This window comes from Taudactylus pleione, unplaced genomic scaffold, assembly GCF_031769625.1.
Source record: "Taudactylus pleione unplaced genomic scaffold, aTauple2 ptg000041l, whole genome shotgun sequence".
Lineage (NCBI taxonomy): Eukaryota > Metazoa > Chordata > Amphibia > Anura > Myobatrachidae > Taudactylus > Taudactylus pleione.
Window position 1 is genome coordinate 67,377,450 of NW_028284443.1, and position 19,844 is coordinate 67,397,293.

Below are 19,844 nucleotides of genomic sequence, written 5' to 3' on the forward strand. Positions count from 1 at the left end.
CTGCACTGTGACTGGAGGTGTCATGCAAAGGACAGGCAGTCCCAGGGGGAGAAGTTTCCTTCGGGCAGCAATTAGCAGAGAATGGCTTCCAGTGGAAGCCACTGCTCTGCCTTTTTAGGCAGCCATACAGGGCTTCTCGGGCTACAACCAATGCAGCCCCCAGAAGCCGGTGTTATGATCATGCTGCAGTGGCAGTCCCCATCAGGTAAGAGGGCAGGAGCCGCTGCTGGGTGCAAGTAGCTGAAATTACTTTGTCACACGATATGCATGTACTAGGGTGTGGCCACACACCACAGTGGTGTGTCAGCATAAGACACCCCCACCTATCGTCCCTCTGGGGGCATGCCCCCAATCACTGCACAGCCTGGGGCCTGGCTTGCTGCCGAGTTCTGTGACTTGCTCGGCGGCACAGCTGATGGTGCCAGCAGTAAAGTGGTAGGGGGTACAGTGTACCAGCTACTATTTCCTAATGGTTTTGTAGAACGGTCCCAGTTACCTCCTCCACTCCATCCCCCAAATGCTGCAGAATGTCAATAATTCTGCGGCTTGGGGGAACTGCAAGCGATCTCACAGAGGGAGAACTGCCCATGGGCAGTACAGATCATGCGCATGTGCAGCTCTCATACAATTGGAGTAGTACGTAAACCGTCAGGTTTGCATAGTACTCTGAATCAAGACCTGTATTGTTGGTGATTGGAGACCACAAGCAAGTTCTATGTGGAGATTGTAGGTACATTATAAGATTTGGCAAGGGATTCATAATCATATAATAGAACAATTGTAAATATTATGCTAGCTAAGGCACACTTTGACTATATGTTAGCTAATCAAAATTTAAGGCACACTTAAAATATGCCGTATCTGGATAATTGTTCACTAGGATGCAAATAAAAGTCATCTAAATACACAAAATAATCATCTTTTAACTGAAAATACTGTATTTACTGAGATATTTCAACAATGCTTATAGATTTCAATTTAAATAAGTCCAGTAATGCATGGTGTTGAGCAATCACCTTTCTTAATTCTAGCTAACATGTAAGTAATCATACTAAAGACATTTTAGCACACCGCAGCGTTAAAACTAGATACATCAAACTGCACTCCAATCATGCAATCATTTATGTTATCTTTTAATGTTACATGACAACTTAGGAACTAAATGATTTTAGCCGTAGGCCAACAGCTAAGTTACATTAGATATGGAAAAATGCACTTAAGCCTTGTAGAGTCACACAGAGTAATGTCCTGTTACATTCAATCTGATAACATATTTTCTAAAAAGAAAAAAGTTCTCAAAGATTTCTCAGCAGGTCTACTAGAAAGATACATATTTGGATAGTGTGCCTATGTGTCATAAATTGTTACTTACTGAAAGTTTTATTATATAATAGCACCAATAGCACTATTCATGCAAGTGGATTTTGTGTTTACCCATCTCATCACCACAGTGGGTATATGCAGGGGCGCGGAGAGAGGGGGGGGGTTGTGTACAAATTACCCGGGCCCGGGCTTGCTGGAGGCGCCCGGCAGGGGCCCAGGTCTGGCACCGTTCCCCATCCCTTCTACATCACAGCAGCCCAGCACATGCTGCTGTGTGCTGGGCTGCAGTGTGCTGGGCTGCAGTGTGCTGGGCTGCTGTGTGCTGGGCTGCAGTGTGCTGGGCTGCAGTGTGCTGGGCTGCAGTGTGCTGGGCTGCTGTGTGCTGGGCTGCAGTGTGCTGGGCTGCAGTGTGCTGGGCTGCAGTGGGAGACTGCTCGCAGCTGCTAAGCAGCAGCTAGAGCAGCCTCATATGCCTATGGGGGGAGCGATCACACTAATCGCGCCCCCCATTGGCTGTGCGCCGGGCTGAGGGGCTCACAACACCCAGCGCTGCTAAAATGTTTATTTTTCTGTGTTTTTTTTTCCTAAGAGGTCGTGGCCACACCTCCCGCAATTAGGCAAAGCCCCCTATCATCAGGGCCAAGTGCGGCTCTTGGCGGCACTGGGCATATGGGTCTGATTCAGAGCTGCACGCAATTCCCATCACAATTTCGAATCCATACACAGAGGTTTTGCGAAAATATGAAGATGCTGCAGCTACTGGGATTTGTACAGAGACACCCATCAGCGGCATCTGTGAGCCACCGCTTGCGTACAGAGAAGCAACATTTGTCACATCATTGATACTCTGAGGAACCCTAAGGTTGTTCGCAAATGCCCGTCAGAGGTCAGCTGCTGGAGCCATTGTAACTATGTACAAAGATGCAGTCACAGGCTGAGACACATCCCCAAAATGGTTGCCACACGCCTGCGTTTGACTCACCACCCTCCCGTTACCTCCCACAAATGCTCACTGACTATCAATCACTCTGCATCCAAGTGTCCAAATCCTCACTGCGCCATCAGTGATCCATCGGAAAACATTTATTTAAACAAGTCAAAAAAGTAAATGTTAATAAAATAATTCAAAATTAACATTAAACAAATTCTCTTTTTTCCACAAATTCAGTATTTGTGCACAGTTCCAAAACTAAAATATACAATTAACTTATTGAGGCCTATAACTGTATGAAACATTGTATAAGGTACACATTTTTGGTAACTCTGTACCCATAACTTTGTTGCTTATATTTTGGGGTGAATATCCGGCATTACAGTAATTATGTACAACTAATTATGCAACTAATCATTTAAAAGATTTAGAATATGATAGATTTCTCTGTACAACATTTTTAAAGAATTTTGAACAGAAATAGTGACAAATAGAAGAATACTGTCTGTTTTTACGGTAGAACACATTTGGCTATTAGGATCACCTCATAAGTAGAAACATGTTTTGTTTCACATTGAAATCTGTAAATTATAAGGAATAATTTGCTCTACTACAGTATATAAAATACATTTAGCATTTAACCAGTGACGTCACTAGGGGGATGCAGGTCACATCGCGTGACGGTGTCACCGAGCGGCTAGCAGTGGCGATGGATGACGCACTCATGCCAAAGAGGTCATGGGCTTCCTAGCAGCACCCGGAGCGCTGGGCAAGCCCCCAGCATGATGACAACAGGGCGTAGTATGTAGTCACGCCCCTGACGTGGGATGACTCCGGAGGCATGGCCTCACAGTCACATGGCCACTCCCCCTATGCATGCACTGAGGGGGTGTCAGTAAGTGTTGCACCTCTGCATTTAACCACTCATACAATTGTAATCTATTGCTACTGTAAATGCTGAATATCTGAACTTGGCTGACATAAGATATACTTTCATTTCACTGGTATAGTGTTTAGAACTGAATATTTTGAATGTTGACAAAGTGTTTTTGTTTCTAAATCAATGAGAAGCTTAAAATAATACTTAGAGTGCACAATATCCTGTAAAAACATTAAATACATTTGTCACAAACTGTGTAAGCTGCTATAGATCCATAGTAGATAGTGTATGCCAAAGTTTTAACCACTTACAAAAGAGATAGCAGGTTACTGTACGTCTGTGATACTATTCTAATAAGTGTTGCTTGTGTCCTGTGAGTAATGTAGTATTCTCAACAGTCTCAGAGTAATAGTAAATTAAAGCTATGAAGCAGATTGAGACTTGATCAACTCTTAGGCGAAGGTCAGTTATGCAGCAGGTAATTATTATTAGCAGTTATTAACAGTTACTTATAGCAGTTATAACAGTTACAGCATATTCGGTTGCACTTCACAATTGGGAACATACAGTAATAAAACAGGGCTGGGTAATAACAGACAGACATAGAGGTAAGAGGGCCCTGCTCGCAAGCTTACAATCTATAAGGAATTAGGCCTTGATACACAAGGATAGGTGCTACCTATTAAATTATGGTCTAGCCAGATTACAGATGTTCTTGGGGGGCTGTATGACCTAGTCACACAGGAATGTTGGCCAAGGGTCAGGATGAAGTGAAAGTGAAGAAAGAGAAAATACAAAAAGTTATGTGTGGACTGTATAGTGGGGATATAATTGGGTAGGATAGTTTATGAAGGTTATGTAGGTGGTTCTGGAATTTGATAGGCTTTTCAATGCAATGTGTTTCTGTAACAATCAACAAATTCATGCCTGGCTATGGTGAGACTCCCAAGATCGCACTGTAAAGGGCATGGATGTCTATTTATTCCCATTACTCCTTCCTGATGACTAATAGCTTGGCAGACTGAGGGGTCTATTTATCAAGCAGTGAGAACACCTTTTCCATCGTTTTTGGAGAATGGTTATCACTGCTTCCGGCTATTTATCAAAAATAATTGATTTTTCATGTGGTCTCTTTGCAATATGTTGTTGAATGCTGCATGCAGTCTGCAATACATCTCTATAATACTACAATAAATCTAATTTCTGGATATAAACACAATGTAAATATGCCATATTATAGCAAAATTCAACATTATGCACTATTACATATATATTAAAAATCTAAATAGCAATTTTTATAAAATATTATTTTGAAGCAAAATGTTCTTTAATACGTCAGTAGGCATTTTAATGAATGCTAAGCTAGTCATTACAGCAAGATACAATATAAATTGCTAAATTGCTACACATTGTAGATTTGTTCTACTAGCTATGACCTCGTCAAGTGACATTTGCTTGAAGTATTTTTAACAAGAAAGACAATCAATAATTGTGAGGCTGGAGAAGCCAAATGCATCAGATGTTTCTCAAAGTAAGGCATTATATATAAAATCCTCAATTAAGCTCTAGAAAACATTCATTATATAGTTAAACATTAGATAATTTTACTTTAATATATTTCAGCATTAATAAAATGATAAGCTATTTCCTGTCATAGCAAAAAAAGAAAAGAAAAGTGTACAAAAATAATAGCAAATAAAAAAACTCCAGAGGTAATTTGAATAGTGTTAGGTAATAGTAATATTTTGTTCTTTTACATTGGTAAACACAATTTAAGGAGTATTGCTCAGGAACGATGAAGAAAGACATCAAGGTGCGAATTGTGAGGTGTGAGTTGCTATTTTCTCTTTGAATTCGTATAGCGAATTCATTTTGCTATCCAATTAGCAACTCGCACTGAACCCGTCATAGTGAATTCACATTTTCCCATTCGGTACCTCCCTGAGGTTCAGAAATGGAAAGGGAAATCTTTATTTTAAGTTTAAATGTCAGGACACTCTGCTGAACCCCTTAGACACCCCCCATCCCCCTTCCTAATGATTAATTAGGCAATTGGAAATAGCCAATTAGCTTAATTAGTCCAATAATTACATGTCATTTTTTGGGGTTAAAAAAAAAATTACCTCAAATTACCCATAATCAACTTTGTCGTTAAGATTGGTTTTAATGTGTCATGCGCTTGTGTGTATATGTAGAGCGTCTCAATATACAGTGCTTGGATAGAAAGTTAAAAATGAGCGCTAGTCCGTAAAACCATAATAAACACAAGTAAAAACATTAGTTAAAAAAAATAAACAAAAACATAAATGTTTATAGCCTTTTTAGAATCTGTGGGAGGGTGGGTCAGGGTTAAGTCCAGAACTAGTCCATAATATGAGGTCCGTAGTATGATAACTCAGGCTGCCCGTACTAACTGTCCCTACCTTACCGCCAATGTTCTTGAAATTCACCTTCCAACAGGGATGTTCATATTCTTCCTTGGCGGGCATCCGTTGCAAGAGGTCAGCACGGGCGGGGCGCTGGATGATGTTGTCACACACCGGGCGCTTCCTCGGACTTAGTGGTAGTTTGGCTTACCACTCAACCATGTTCCTCCTTGCTCCAACATGTTTCGGACCTTAATAGTGTCCCAAACCGCAGCACTGCGAATGCAGGGCGAGGTGAACGCTGGGCAAGCGTTTGCTGAAGCTCCTCCTGCCTTCTGTCCATCATTTCGGGATCTTTCTGGATTGGTTCTGGCATCTATTTCCTCCTGATGCGAACGTTGCTCTGATGCCGGTGATAGAGTTTTCATGTTTCCGGTTCTGGCTTTGTCTCCTGTTATCCAGTCAAGCTCCAGTTCTCCTGTCTATGTTTATTATACTGCCGTTTGTGTCATCCAGGTGGCACAGTTTGCATTCCATCTATCTGCCATTTGTGTCACCTAGGCGGTTCGGTCAGCACTCTGTGTCCAAGAGTGCGCAGTCCTGCGTACACTGCTTGTGTCAAACCGGCGGCACAGGCTGCACTCTAGCATATGCTGCTTGTGTCAACCCGGTGGCACAGGCTGCACTACAGTGTCCATGAGTGTGCAGTTTTGTGTACGCTGCTTGTCAACTCGGTGGCACAAGCCACACTCTAGCGTACGCTGCTTGTGTCAACTCGGCGGCACAGGCCGCACTCCAGTATCAGCTGCTTGTGTTAACCCGGTGGCACAGACCACACTACTGCCTCCAGAGCATGCAATCTTGTGTACCAATGCCTGTCTCTCTCCAGGGGCAGCAGTCCTACATCTGCCACATCTAGCCAAGTTTACTGGCACTTAAGGCTGCTACACAGCCCAGGAGCTGCTACTCAGCCCAAAGGCTGCAACATGGCCCAAAGGCCACATCCCACCAAGTTTACCAGCCCTCAAGGCTGTTACACAGCCCAGAGGCTGCTACCCAGTCCAAAGGCTGCAACACAGCCCAAAGGCCACATTCAGCCAAGTTTTCCAGCCCTCAAGGCTGCTACACAGTCCAGAGGCCTCAGCAAGGCCAAAGGCCACATCCAGCCAAGTTTACCAGCCCTCAAGGCAGCTACACAGCCCAGAGACTGTTTCTCAGCCCAAAGGCTGCTACACGGCCTAAAGCCAAGTTTTCCAGCCCTCAAGGCTGCTACACAGCCCAGAGACTGTTTTTCAGCCCAAATGCTGCTACACAGCCTAAAGCCAAGTTTTCCAGCCCTCAAGGCTGCTACACAGCCCAGAGACTGTTTTTCAGCCCAAATGCTGCTACACGGCCTAAAGCCAAGTTTCCCAGCCCTCAAGGCTGCTACACAGCCAAAGGCTGCACCTTGTTCTCTGGCCATAGGGCACGACTTGTCAAGGATTTCAGCCCTCAAGGCTGTCCTTTCTCAAAAATGGGAGTGCTGACTCTTAAGACACTATAAATAGAGAAAACATTATTTACAATATGATTAAAAAACCAGAAGTTAGAACCAAGTCTTCTTCCTTGGTGGGGATCCATTGCTAGCAGTCAGCTCAGCCATGGCGCTGGATGATGGCATCAGATGCCAGACACTGGGCGCTTCCTTGGACTTAGCGGCAGTTTGGCATAATACTCAACTTTGTTCCTCCTTGCTCCAACCGCATTTTGGACCGTAATAGGTCCTTCTCAAGGATGGGAGTGCTGACTCCTAAGACACTTTAAATTAGGAAAACTTTATTTACAATATGATTAAAAAACCAGAAGTTAGAACCAGAAGTGCCTCAGGATTTGGCGCTTTATTAATTTTTTTGTCAAAAATATTATTCTCTAATTGTTACACTGCCAACTTTAAGTAAGTAAGGACTAGTTAGGTGTGAGTGCCTGTAAGCTCCTTGGTTATGATTCATAGTGGCCTGTGTCTGGAAGCTGTATGGTTTGGTGGCCAATTGGAATAGGCAAGAGGAGTGCTTTGTGCAAATTTATAATGGGCTAACACAGGAAGTTAAGACTCTTGCAATTTTGTATTTCAGATGAGTAACTCCTCACTAATCTAGTGCATTAAGTAATTATCTACTTTCAATTTTTTTGCATGGTTTTCATCCTCAGTTTCCTTGCCTTCCATATCTTCCTTTCTTCTTTCCATATCCGCTCACGTTTTAATCATCTTCTTTCCTTTCCCTAATGCTTTCTATTCTCCCTCCATTTTATGTCCACCGTTATATATCCCACCCCCATGTTAACCATTGATTCTCCATCTTCCACTAGTTTCTAGTCTTGTTTAGCTTCCTTCCCTTCCCAAACTATGTTTATGTTGATGGTGCTGTGCATGGTCTTCCCATGCCGGGCACATGCACTTGCATCTGTTTATGAAGGCAGTCACTCCCATGTCTCCACATCTCCCCACTTTTGTTTCTCCACTAGGACTTCATCAGGTGTGTCCACTCTAACACTGGTGGTCAGAGCTCAGACCAACTGTCATTACATGTTACCACTGGTTTAGAGCTTGGCCTAGATGAAAGCATGATATAGCCCTCTTGATGGACTACTGTATATTTGTAAGTCATATCACTACTCAGAGGCATCACACAGGGTGGTGACATGTGGTGCAGCACCTACTAACACCCCGTGTGTGCCATAGTCACTCCCCATGAGTCGTTCCTTTTCACGGGCGTGACTGTGTGTCACTGGGAACTGCTGGGACGCCCCCAGTATCTATGGCCAGAGGGGGGGTGTGTATGTAATGAATGATGCATGCATACGAACATCATCCTTTCCGCGGCTAGCTGCTCAGTGACACCATCTGAAGGGGTGACACACAAATAGCAGAGCAGCTCTACCCCCTCGGATGGTATCTCCGTGTGAGGCCCACACCCCCCTAGTGACGCTACTGTGAACAAGAATTGTAGTGAATCATAAAGGAGGACGTTAATACTTACAGTACACTATGTAACTAATGTATATATGTTAAATGCAGTATGCTCCAAGAGTAAGTTGTTCAAACGTATCTATTTCACAATATTCTGGCAGATATATGTGAAGAGACAGCTACTGTTGCAGGCTTCCTTCTCTGGGGTTTCTGTGCAGCCATGCTCTAACACTATCACTGAAACTACAAGAACGGGCTATCAATGGAAGCTTCATTGTAATTTAAATAGCTGTGTGCACATTGCAATAGGAAACTGCATCAATTCATATATTTTGTTTTTTTTTCTACCAGGCTAACAGTTTCCTACAGTAAAATTTAAATTTAAGAATCATATATATTTGCAGTCTTCAGTGTATAATAGACATATATTAAATGTAGTAATAATTTTACATTTCATTTCAAAGAGACCACAACAAGTTATATTTCAGCAGATTTATGGCGCATTGTATAATTTGACAATAATGTAATGCAGTGGTTCCCAAACTGTGCGCCACGGCACCCTGGGGTGCCTCAAAACACTTGCAGGAGTGCCTCAGGGTGGTGGTCGAGCACCAAATCAATGTAATATAAATATATGGACAAACAGAAGTGCAAACCTGTCCCCACCACATAACTGAACCTAAGGATGATAGGTTAGCACAATTTACTTCACTTTACTACTTCACTATTTTTTTTTCTGAATTTCTCAATAACAAACTTTTGGCTTAGAGGTTCCGTGAAAACACTGCTGATGTGCTAGGGCACCGTGATTCAAAAAAGTTTGAGAACCACTGGTGTATTGAACAGATAGTGAGATAATATTTTTGCTAGTTTATGTATGTACTGTATATGAGAATAACTGGTATTTTCATGAAATAGAAAAGTTGTTTTTTGTTGAAAACGTGATGGAAACTTTCCACTTCACCTGATAACTTACCTTTTTTGCAATCTTATTGAATCCCTGCTTTTCCTTTTTCAGTTCCGTAGATTATTCCCCAATATTACACACCTTATCACTTTTACCCATGGCAAATTGGGACAAAGTGGCCTACCCAACGGATCTCCCAAAACCTCACTGCAATTCACCTAGATACAACCATTGTGGATCTAAACTCAGCCCCTCTGCCAGCAAATCATCAGGACTGGCCCAAGTCATCAACAACATTTGTAACATACCCTGTTTGGTTGAAACTTTCTTATATTTTTCTTATAAGCAAGCCTCTGTACCCCATACAAACATTGTTGTATGAGACCTGCCTTGGCTTGTTTTTTGGCACATTTCACATTACCAAATTCATTGCTGTAATCAAGGTGTTGGCTATGTCCAGTTTGCAGTGTGTAATGCCCTTGTGAGGGAGTGTTGGCTCCTCATTTATATCTTCAGATTTCAGACAGATTTATCTTGGTATTGGGAAGTATGTTTTCTGCAGCCGCATGTGCCTTAGATATTCTGTGTTGTTGTAAGGGCATCTACCTGGTTGCTTGTTAGGTCTTCTTCTGGGTAGGATGGTTTCTCCTCTCACAAGTTCAATTTTCATGCTGTTTTTAAGCAAGGTTATGTGGACTTGGGTCTTAACACTGTGAACTTTGGACACGGTTAAGGTTAGCAACATGCGCTACTAAGTCGGGTTTCTATGTTGATGTGATTAAAGTTTTGGGGAGACTGAAATTTATTTGCATATAAAAATATACAGTATATGCCTCACATTCGACAGTGGTGCTTTGTGTTTTCCTGCGTAACAGTAAAACCTTTGACTTACCATATATGTGCATGTGAAAGGTTTTAATTATTTTGTTTCGCTATATGAATCTGATTAGCTTAGGACAATGAGAAGTGTATATTTGCAGCTGTGTTTTGTTATGTTTTGTAGTCTTGTGTCTGAATTTTGGTGTTTGCTGTTCTCCGGAACATGCGGCATACCTAGTAGGTGGACCTTTTATTAATTTTTAAATACCATGTGGCAAGTATGGGTAAACCTTTCCAGTTCAGCTTGGGAATACTTGGTGGTTTGCATCCATGGTATGCAGTGGTTGAATATGTTGTGTGTTGCAGTCTTAGTGAATAGGTAGATGAAAGGTCCCTTTTGTTCATTGTGATGGGAATGACCCAGCCAGTTGCTGAGACATGGCTGCTATCATAAAGATTAAAACCATCTTATATGTCATTTTGGCATGCTGGCAACACGTTACAGTGTTGTGGTCAGTTTTTAAGCCTAGAAGGGTTTAAAATTGGTTGACAGTGAGGCACAGATTTAGATGAAGTGCAAGAAAAGTTCAATAAAGTTGTCACCCATCATATTTTGGCCATGGGCAAGTTGCTCGTGTGACAGCCAGAGTGGAGGTCTGAAGACTATAGATGGAGAACTCTTTACTAAAGCATTTCACTTACCCGACTTTACCAGCTAAAAATATAATCATCACACCATTTTTACTGAAAGGCATTGATGTAAAACAATGTGAACTAAAGTATATATGTAGAAGTACTTAGACTAATACATTTCAAAACATACATAGGGCTGTGCAGATTTGGATGTCCCAAATACTGGGGGGTGTGGCCACAGGAGGAATGTGACTGCACTGTCATGCTATCTATTTCTATGTTGAAAAGGGGTGGCATTCTCAGTTGGGGTCATGGTTGCAACTTGACACGAGGGCGATTCCCTGCAGTTCCAAGCTGCTATATTGGTTTAGGCAATTTGTACATGCTCCCACCCCTCTCGGCACCTATGACCTCACATAAGTAAGTAGTCTAAAATGTCATAGAAAATCTTACTGCATATACCAACAGAAATTCAAGGAAATAAAGCTAAATAAGGAATGTAATACAATGTGTTCAGAGGACCACAAGTAACATACATACTCCTTTAAATAGGCTTTGAGTTATTTTCTTTTAGCACAGACGAGGCTTATTAAATTTTAATATTCAATGTGCAAAAAGGTTACAGTACTAATGCAGAAAAAGAGGTTATGAAATACAGATATTGTGCATAAAGTTACAAAAATGAAAGCATGGAAACTTAATAGACATATTTATGATACCAGATAGAAGTCTGAACTCTGTCTCTCTGGAGGAGAGGTGAAAATATGAAATATACAAACACACAGCAGCTTGTCCTCCAGAATGTATGGCAATTAAATAATAGTTACTCGTATATTTCTGCAAAAAAGTAGAATGACCCATACAAATACTCAGCAATAACTAAGTATAAACTGGTATATTAATGCAGCACCTGTAGTACTGTATACAGTATATAGCTTAATTTGGTAAATCAAAAGAGGTTAAATAAAATGAAACTTAAATACACAAGTGATTTAGCTGCATGTGAGGTTCTTTTTGGGTCTGATTCAGAATTGTACGCAAACCCGATGATTTGCGTATAACTATGATGGTGGCCGATCGGCACATGTGCAGGATCTGTGTCTGCGATGATGGTTGCAGTGCCCCCCTAGGCTGCAGCATCATTGACAAGCTGCGTCCATTTGGGGGCAGGGAAGGAGTGGCGATGGCCAGCACCCGAGAAAACGGGTTAGTGTCAGCCCTGTTTTCTTGGTGTGCCGAGGCCAGTGTCTGTCTCTTCAAATGCAGCTTCACTGGCCCCAGAAGTGTGAATTTCACAGCCATCCTGAGTAACCTTAAGGTTACTCAGGTGGTCGTGTTCACGCAAGTGACCTGACGACTGCATCCTTGGATGCAGCATCGGATCACAGAAGCTGGCAGGAGACGTCTATTTACACAAGACGCCTTCAGCAGCAATAGCACAGTATTGGACAGCATGGTAATTACTGACTTCACGCTCCCGCTAGTCATGCCATTTAATTATAAAATAATTATCCCAGGGATTGCATGGTAATTCTTCCTGGTGTTAGCCATGTTTAGTGTCAGGAAAAGTGGGTTAATCCCCTGTATGACAGCAGAGTGGCAATTAACATCAGAAAAAAGTATAGAAGGGTATTAGAGTTTGAGGATTTTTAAAAGTATCATATGGTTGATATTTTAAAAGAATTTTTATGAACAGTGTAAAAATTATAGAAAGCAAAGGTTTATTAGCAAGCTAAAGTCTCTAGATCAGTGGTTCTCAACCTCAACCCTTAAGTTTTCACAACATGTCATGTTTTGAGTACTTCTGTATCTGGAAGCAGGAAATGGCGTGGCAATGGGGGGAGGCAAGGGGGCGGCTTGATTCCCCCAAAAACATTTGAAAGGCACCAGGGAGATTGGTGCAGTAGCCGAGGATAGCGAGGTGCTGCTGGCAGCAGGGGACTGGGGCTCTGACAGTCATTATTCCCGGTCCCCTGTGCACTCTGCAGCATCCAACCAATGCCTACAGCCCCGAGCTCCCACACTCAGATCGGGAGCAGCAGCCCAATTAGAGTGCAGCATCAGCAAATGGCGGAGACTCATTGTGGGCTTCTGGGAATCCTGGACAGCCATGGCAATAGAAGGTGTGGAACTACATCACGACATGAACACAGCTCAGCTGCAGCTGCTGGTTGCATTCCATCGTCCACCCAGTAGAAGCAGCGGTGGCTCAGCAACAGGTAAGTTGGAGAGAGGGGGGAGACGTTGGAACTATTTTATTGCCCCCCAACATAAAACCGTTCCGACGCCCCTGGAAGCAGATGGGATAATTACTGGCCCATCAAAATAGATTGAATGTGCATGAATAAAGAAATCCACAAAACATGGCCTATTGGTGGTGCTTGAGGACTGTCGTTGAGAATCCCTGTCCTAGATGAACTTGGTGTACATATACAGTCAGGTGCATAAATATTGGGACAATGACATAATTTTCATATTTTGGCCTCTATTCACCACCACAATGGCTGTGAAATGAAACAAACAAGATGTGCTTTAACTGCAGACTTTCAGATTTAATTTGAGGGTAATTACATCCAAATCAGGTGAACGGTGTAGGAATTACAATGGTTTCTATATGTGCCTCCCTCTTTTTAAGGGGCCAAAAGTAATGGGACTATCAACTCAAAAGCTATTTCATCTACAGGTGTGGGCTATTCCCTCATTATTTCATTATCAATTAAGCAGGTAAAAGGTCTGGAGTTGATTCTAGGTGTGAAATTTGCATTTGGAATCAGTTGCTGTCGTCTCTCAATATGAGATCCAAAGAGCTGTCACTGTCAGTGAAGCAAGTGATCATTAGGCTGAAAAATCAAAACAAACCCATCAGAGAGATAGCAAAAACATTAGGTGTGGCCAAATCAACTGTTTGCAACATTCTTAAAAAGAAAGAACGCATCGGAGAGCTCAGCAACACCAAAAGACGCGGAAGACCACGGAAAACAACTGTGGTGGATGACAGAAGAATTATTTCCCTGGTGAAGAAAAACCCCTTCACAACAGTTGGCCAAATCAAGAACACTCTCCAGGAGGTAGGTGTATATGTGTCAAAGTCAACAATCAAAAGAGTGAATATAGAGGGTTCACCACAAGATGTAAACCATTGGTGAGCCACAAAAACAGGAAGACCAGATTAGAGTTTGCCAAACAACATCTAAAAAAGCCATTACAGTTCTGGAACAACATCCTATGGACAGATGAGACAAAGATCAACTTGTACCAGAGTGATAGGAAGAGAAGAGTATGGAGAAGGAAAGGAACTGCTCATGATTCAAAACATACCACCTCATCAGTGAAGCATGGTGGTTGTAGTGTCATGGCGTGGGCATGTATGGCTGCCAATGGAACTGGTTCCCTTGTATTTATTGATGATGTGACTGCTGACAAAAGCAGCAGAATGAATTCTGAAGTGTTTCAGGCAATATTATATGCTCATATTCAGTCAAATGCTTCAGAACTCATTGGACGGCGCTTCACAGTGCAGATGGACAAAGACCCGAAGCATACTGCAAAAGCAACCAAAGAGTTTTTTAAGGCTATAAAGTGGAATGTTATGCAATGGCCAAGCCAATCCCCTGACATGAAACCGATTGAGCATGCATTTCACTTGATGAAGATAAAACTGAAGGGAAAATGCCACAAGAACAAGCAGGAACTGAAGACATTTGCAGTAGAGGCCTGGCAGAGCATCACCAGGGATGAAACCCAGCATCTGGTGATGTCTATGCATTCCAGACTTCAGGCTGTAATTGCCTGCAAAGGATTTGCAACAAAGTATTAAAAAGTGAAAGTTAGATTTAGGATTGTTTAGTTTGTCCCATTACTTTTGGTCCCTTAAAAAGTGGGAGGCACATATAGAAACCGTTGTAATTCCTACACCGTTCACCTGATTTGGATGTAATTACCCTCAAATTAAATCTGAAAGTCTGCAGTTAAAGCACATCTTGTTTGTTTCATTTCACAGCCATTGTGGTGGTGAATAAAGGCCAAAATCTGAAAATCCTGTCAATGTCCCAATATTTATGCACCTGACTGTAAATGCCTATAAAGTTAATTTTTTAATAATTTTAAGGCACTTTGAAAACCTCCCAGCTGCAAACTTAAAAACAGGTTTTCCATCAATGCAACAACCCCATATACCTCTACCATATCATGTAATTCGTTATTCTGCTTTTTTCTATCACACTAATAAGTCATTATTGGCCAAATTATGCTATTTAAAAACTTCTAAGTTTAATCAATAGGAGTTTTGAACCACAGGCTAGATTCAGACCAATTCGCTTGATGCGTACGCTCGTTCCCAGCATATGCAAATTTGGCTAAGTGACAACATGGCAAGCGATCACACGACAAGGCATAAGCATGCCCACTATGTCTTGGCTTGCGATCACTTTGTGTATGTAGATGCCCACCAGCCAGAACAGCAAAAAAATTAGTCTGCCCGTATTAACCCATGTTAACCCACATTAACATGGCTAATAGAATTTAGCCTTAGTGAGTCAGGATTTTTTTTCACAGTACCCCTAGGCCAAGGGGGAAATTCAATTAGCTGCAAGATTCCATTTGGGTTATACTGCAGGAGAACTTCACTTATAAATCAGAAAATTTGGATTATCTGGAATCCTCAGGTTCAGTTATCTTTTGTTTATCCACATCACTTCGATTCAGCAGCAATCAGCACTGGTTTTTCCTATAACATCGAGCAGAAGAGGAGGAAGGAGAAGCAAGAAAAGGGGAGAAGTGGCAGACAAAAGGGAAGAAAGTGTGGTGCAAGTGGACAGTAGGTTGTGGAAGCAATTGTGAGAAAAAGGAGGGGGAACAGATGGAATGAGAGGACAATGGAAGACATACACAGAAAGGGGGAGAAAAAAAAGATACAGGTACTCATACTAAGGGGGAAATAAAGGCACAAGCAGAAGGAGGTGGGGCACAGATGTACACATGCAAAGACAGAGATAGGTACATACACATACAAAATTTTAGAGAGAAAGAGCCTAACACACACAAACCTCTCTAACCAGCAAATCACAGACCCAATCAAATCACAGGCCCAATCAAAATAAAGAGATTCTCTTTACCAAATGGCACCTATAAATATTTCCACACATTCTGTCTGGCTGAGATAATCTGCTGACTTCTTTATCTTCCATAATAGTTTACATGTTTTTATACTGTTGCCATCACTATTCACATTCTTTGTATGGAAGCATAGTGGTGATAATCATGTGGAGACTTGTATCTTTGTCTTCATGCAGTCAGAATTTTGAGTTGCATTAATATAATTTGGATTCAGGGCCAAACCCCCCAGTAAAGTACAGTAAAATAAACTGCGTGTCAAAAACACACAATAAAGCATGATAAGAAGTATGATACTCTGTATCTGTGGAGAAGCTGCAGGAAATGGAGCCTATATGCCTGGATGAGAAGCTGGTGATGGATGATCTTGCAAGATATAGAACATCAATGTCTGTGACAAATGGCTGTCCAGAACGAGATGTATACTGTGCCGTGACCTCTACAAGGAGTTGAGAAGCTGAAACTGATAATTCAACATCTGCTGAAGGAGGAAAATACCAACTTGGAAGATTTATACTTGATATAGTCACTTAGGGGAACATAAAAGAAAGTCTCAGTACCCGAGCACATCTACCAATATTGCTATAAATTAATTTTGGCTTAGATAATTCACTGACTTCTTTACTTTCCATCATAGTTTAGACATATTAATGCTGTCACCATCACTCAAATTCATTGTACGGGAGGATAGTGGTGGTAATCGCGTTAAGACTTGTAAACTTTACTTCATGTGGTCAGACTTTTGCTTTGTATTAATATAATTTTGATTTGGGGCCAAAACAGTACAGTAATAACAATATACCCTGCCTGTCAAACTCACACAATCTAGGCAAAGCCCATAATGAAAAGTGGTAAATGATGGAATTGTCCATCATTCTGGTTTCAGTCCAGTTCAGCCTGCTACCCACACTCCGGTTCCAGTCTGGTGCCAGTCTGTGTTATTCCTACAGTAGTCTGAAGTATCCATTTACTTACATTGACTGTAATTTTGCATTCAAGTGCCAAGTATTTGGTCTGCTACCATTTGTGACCAAGAAAGTTTTCTGTTAACAACTTGCCTGCTCATTGTGGGTTCAAGTGGACTGATCCTGTGTTAAATACATCAGTCTGTATTGCTTCTTTTGTCAGAGATACACTTCATAACCAATACTCTTCTCAGCATGACTGCTCCATCGGTGTGACCATTAATGGTGGTTGTTGTCCTGACAGTCCTCTCATTGAGCATTGGAGTTCATACTGAGGGCCTGATTCAGAGCCGGATGCTCTGACAGAGCGCTCGCTCTGAATCAGGGCCGGCCTCCTTGTTTTTTAGAGTGGCCTCCTGGCTGCTCACATAGCTGTGGGTGACCACCCACAGCTATAGCGAGCGGCCATGATGATGGTCGCGATGGTCAAGACCAACGCGACCATCAGGCTTGCCGATGAGACCCTTGTGGTAGGGTGTCGTTGCTGCAAGCCCTAGAGAGATTTTGGCTCTGACAGAGCCAAAATCTCTCCCACTGACATCACTCGTGATGTCAGTGGGGCCGGCCCCAAATGGAGGCGTTCACATGGGAACGCCTCTGTTTGGGCAGCCACTCCCTTGGCACGCCCACCAAAGGGGGCGTGCTGTCACTCAACATCGACAGCACGCCCCCTTTGGTACTGTATCATATTGAGGTACATCACAGGTGTCAATATATGTATGTGGGCAATTATTTTAAGTCTGACCACATGTGATAATGCTTCACTGGGGTGCACTGAGTTTACTCATCATTATTACCAGTGGATCTCCTGGAAAAAGGTATTTTTTTCCCTGGCAGCAGCATTTGCAAGAGAAACTGAAGCAGGAGATATTGTGTCATGTGCCACTTGAACTGACAGCTTGCTTGCTAGGAGCTCTGTGCATCTCTTAAGATCTGTGTCATTTGGAAAGACATTACATAGAACTTACACCTAGGATCAAGCATGGGTGCCAAACTTTAGTGATCCAATTGCAAGATGTTGTAAATATTTTGGTCCTTGCAGAGAATAAAGAACTTGATCTACAAGCCTGACATACTTAGCAGAATCGCTTCAGTTCATCTACTCCTTCAGATTCTCTAGATACTTTTTTCTAGTAGTTTAATTAAGAGTATGACCTGACTAAGGCTGGCAGTGTCTGAACTCACTGCATTGGTTGCAATTTCAAATGGTTTAAGTAGCTTGCATTTCACAGAGAGTATTCTCCAGTGTGCTGCAGTAAGGTGGTAACATGTCCCCCCTCTCCCTATCTCATGGCTTGATGTGTAAGTCATGTTGACAGAGACAGGCCCACACCCAGTAAGTACAGTAATATATGATGCCTCTCAAAAACACACACTCTTAAAATATGATTTAAATTAAATTATAAAAGACAAGTATTTTTATATTTCTATGCACTTTTATTTTTTGGGGGTGAAGTAATATACACTGCCTCTAAAAAACACACATTTGAAATTTGATTTTAATTGAATTATAAGAGACTTGATTTAAAAAACAAACTAACAGGAAGGATATTTTCTTTTAGGGCGAAGCTCACAGCGATCAGTGCTGCCTTAAATACATGCAGGTGACGTGTACAATGACGCTACTTTGTTAATTATGCACGCCCATTAAATGGCGTTTTGTCAGCCTGACACTCCTGTGTTTGCAACACCACTCCCATGTGTACAAGCACCTTCCCCAGTTACCACCCACAAACGGCACTGTCACTCAAAGTAGTGACCTGATAGTGGCATATGAGTAACCAAAATCCGATCGGAAAGACTGGCTTGCGCACGTGCACTGCAAATTATACACATGTGCAGACGGGCGAATATCACTCACAGCGAGCGCGACTTAGCGACCGGGTCTGAATCAGGTCCTGTGTCTGTTAGTGTCTGACAAACACACAGTAACAGTAGCTTGTTTGCAGTTTGGATTGCAGTTGCTAGCTAGTGTCTGACAAACACACAGTGACAGTAGCCTATTTACAGTTTGTACTGTATTGCAGTTGCTTGCTAGTGTCTGAAAAAACAACACATACACAGTGACAAAGATGCCTTTAGTCTTTTACACCAATATCACCCAATCCCTCTGCCTACAACTCTCTAATGGCATATATTGAAGCACAGCTACAGTCAACACCCTCTCTATATACTCTGCTATGCAATCCAAAACATGCAAGATCTGTGATTTTAGGGAAAATTAAGCTTTGCCTCATTTTGAGAACCGAACTTGGTGGGAAGACCTGACCCAGGAATCGGTTCTACTCGGAAACCCCAAGTTTGGGTGTTTTCGGATTTCTGCAAAACCAAACCACTCATCTCTACTGGTTAGATATAATTTTGAGTGCTGTGTACACTTCCAGAGGCCATATAAAAAAAATACATTAATAAAATAAAAATAAATCAGAGAAGGGCAAAATTTAAATTTATGAGAACAACTTGAAGAGCCAAACTTGTACAGGTGATACAGAACTAAAATTTAAATATATCAAGGTATTAATATTAATTAAACTCAAGAATGAAGTATGAAATAAAGTGGATGTCTAGAACAAGGAGGCACACTTTGAAATTGGACAGAGAAAGACAGTCAAAAGAAAGAATCATTTTACAGAAAGGATAATGAACACTTTTAAAGCAGTTGAGGTTAGGACTCCAATAGTGAAATAATTCAAAAATGCACAGGACATCATATGGCTATTGTTAAAATATATATTAAAAAAAAGCTCCAACAAGTTGGTGGTATGCGAATGGCATTTAGAACGTGTGCTTTAGATCAGATCTGTACTCCATATACTTATCTTCTAACATATATAAAATGCTTAAGTATTTCTAAAGTCAGTGGCAATTTACAAGGTGGTACCCAGGAGTTGTATCATAACAAAGCCAGAGCTCAACTGCCATTGCTGTTGCCTTCCCTATGCATTTATTTGTGATCTCTAT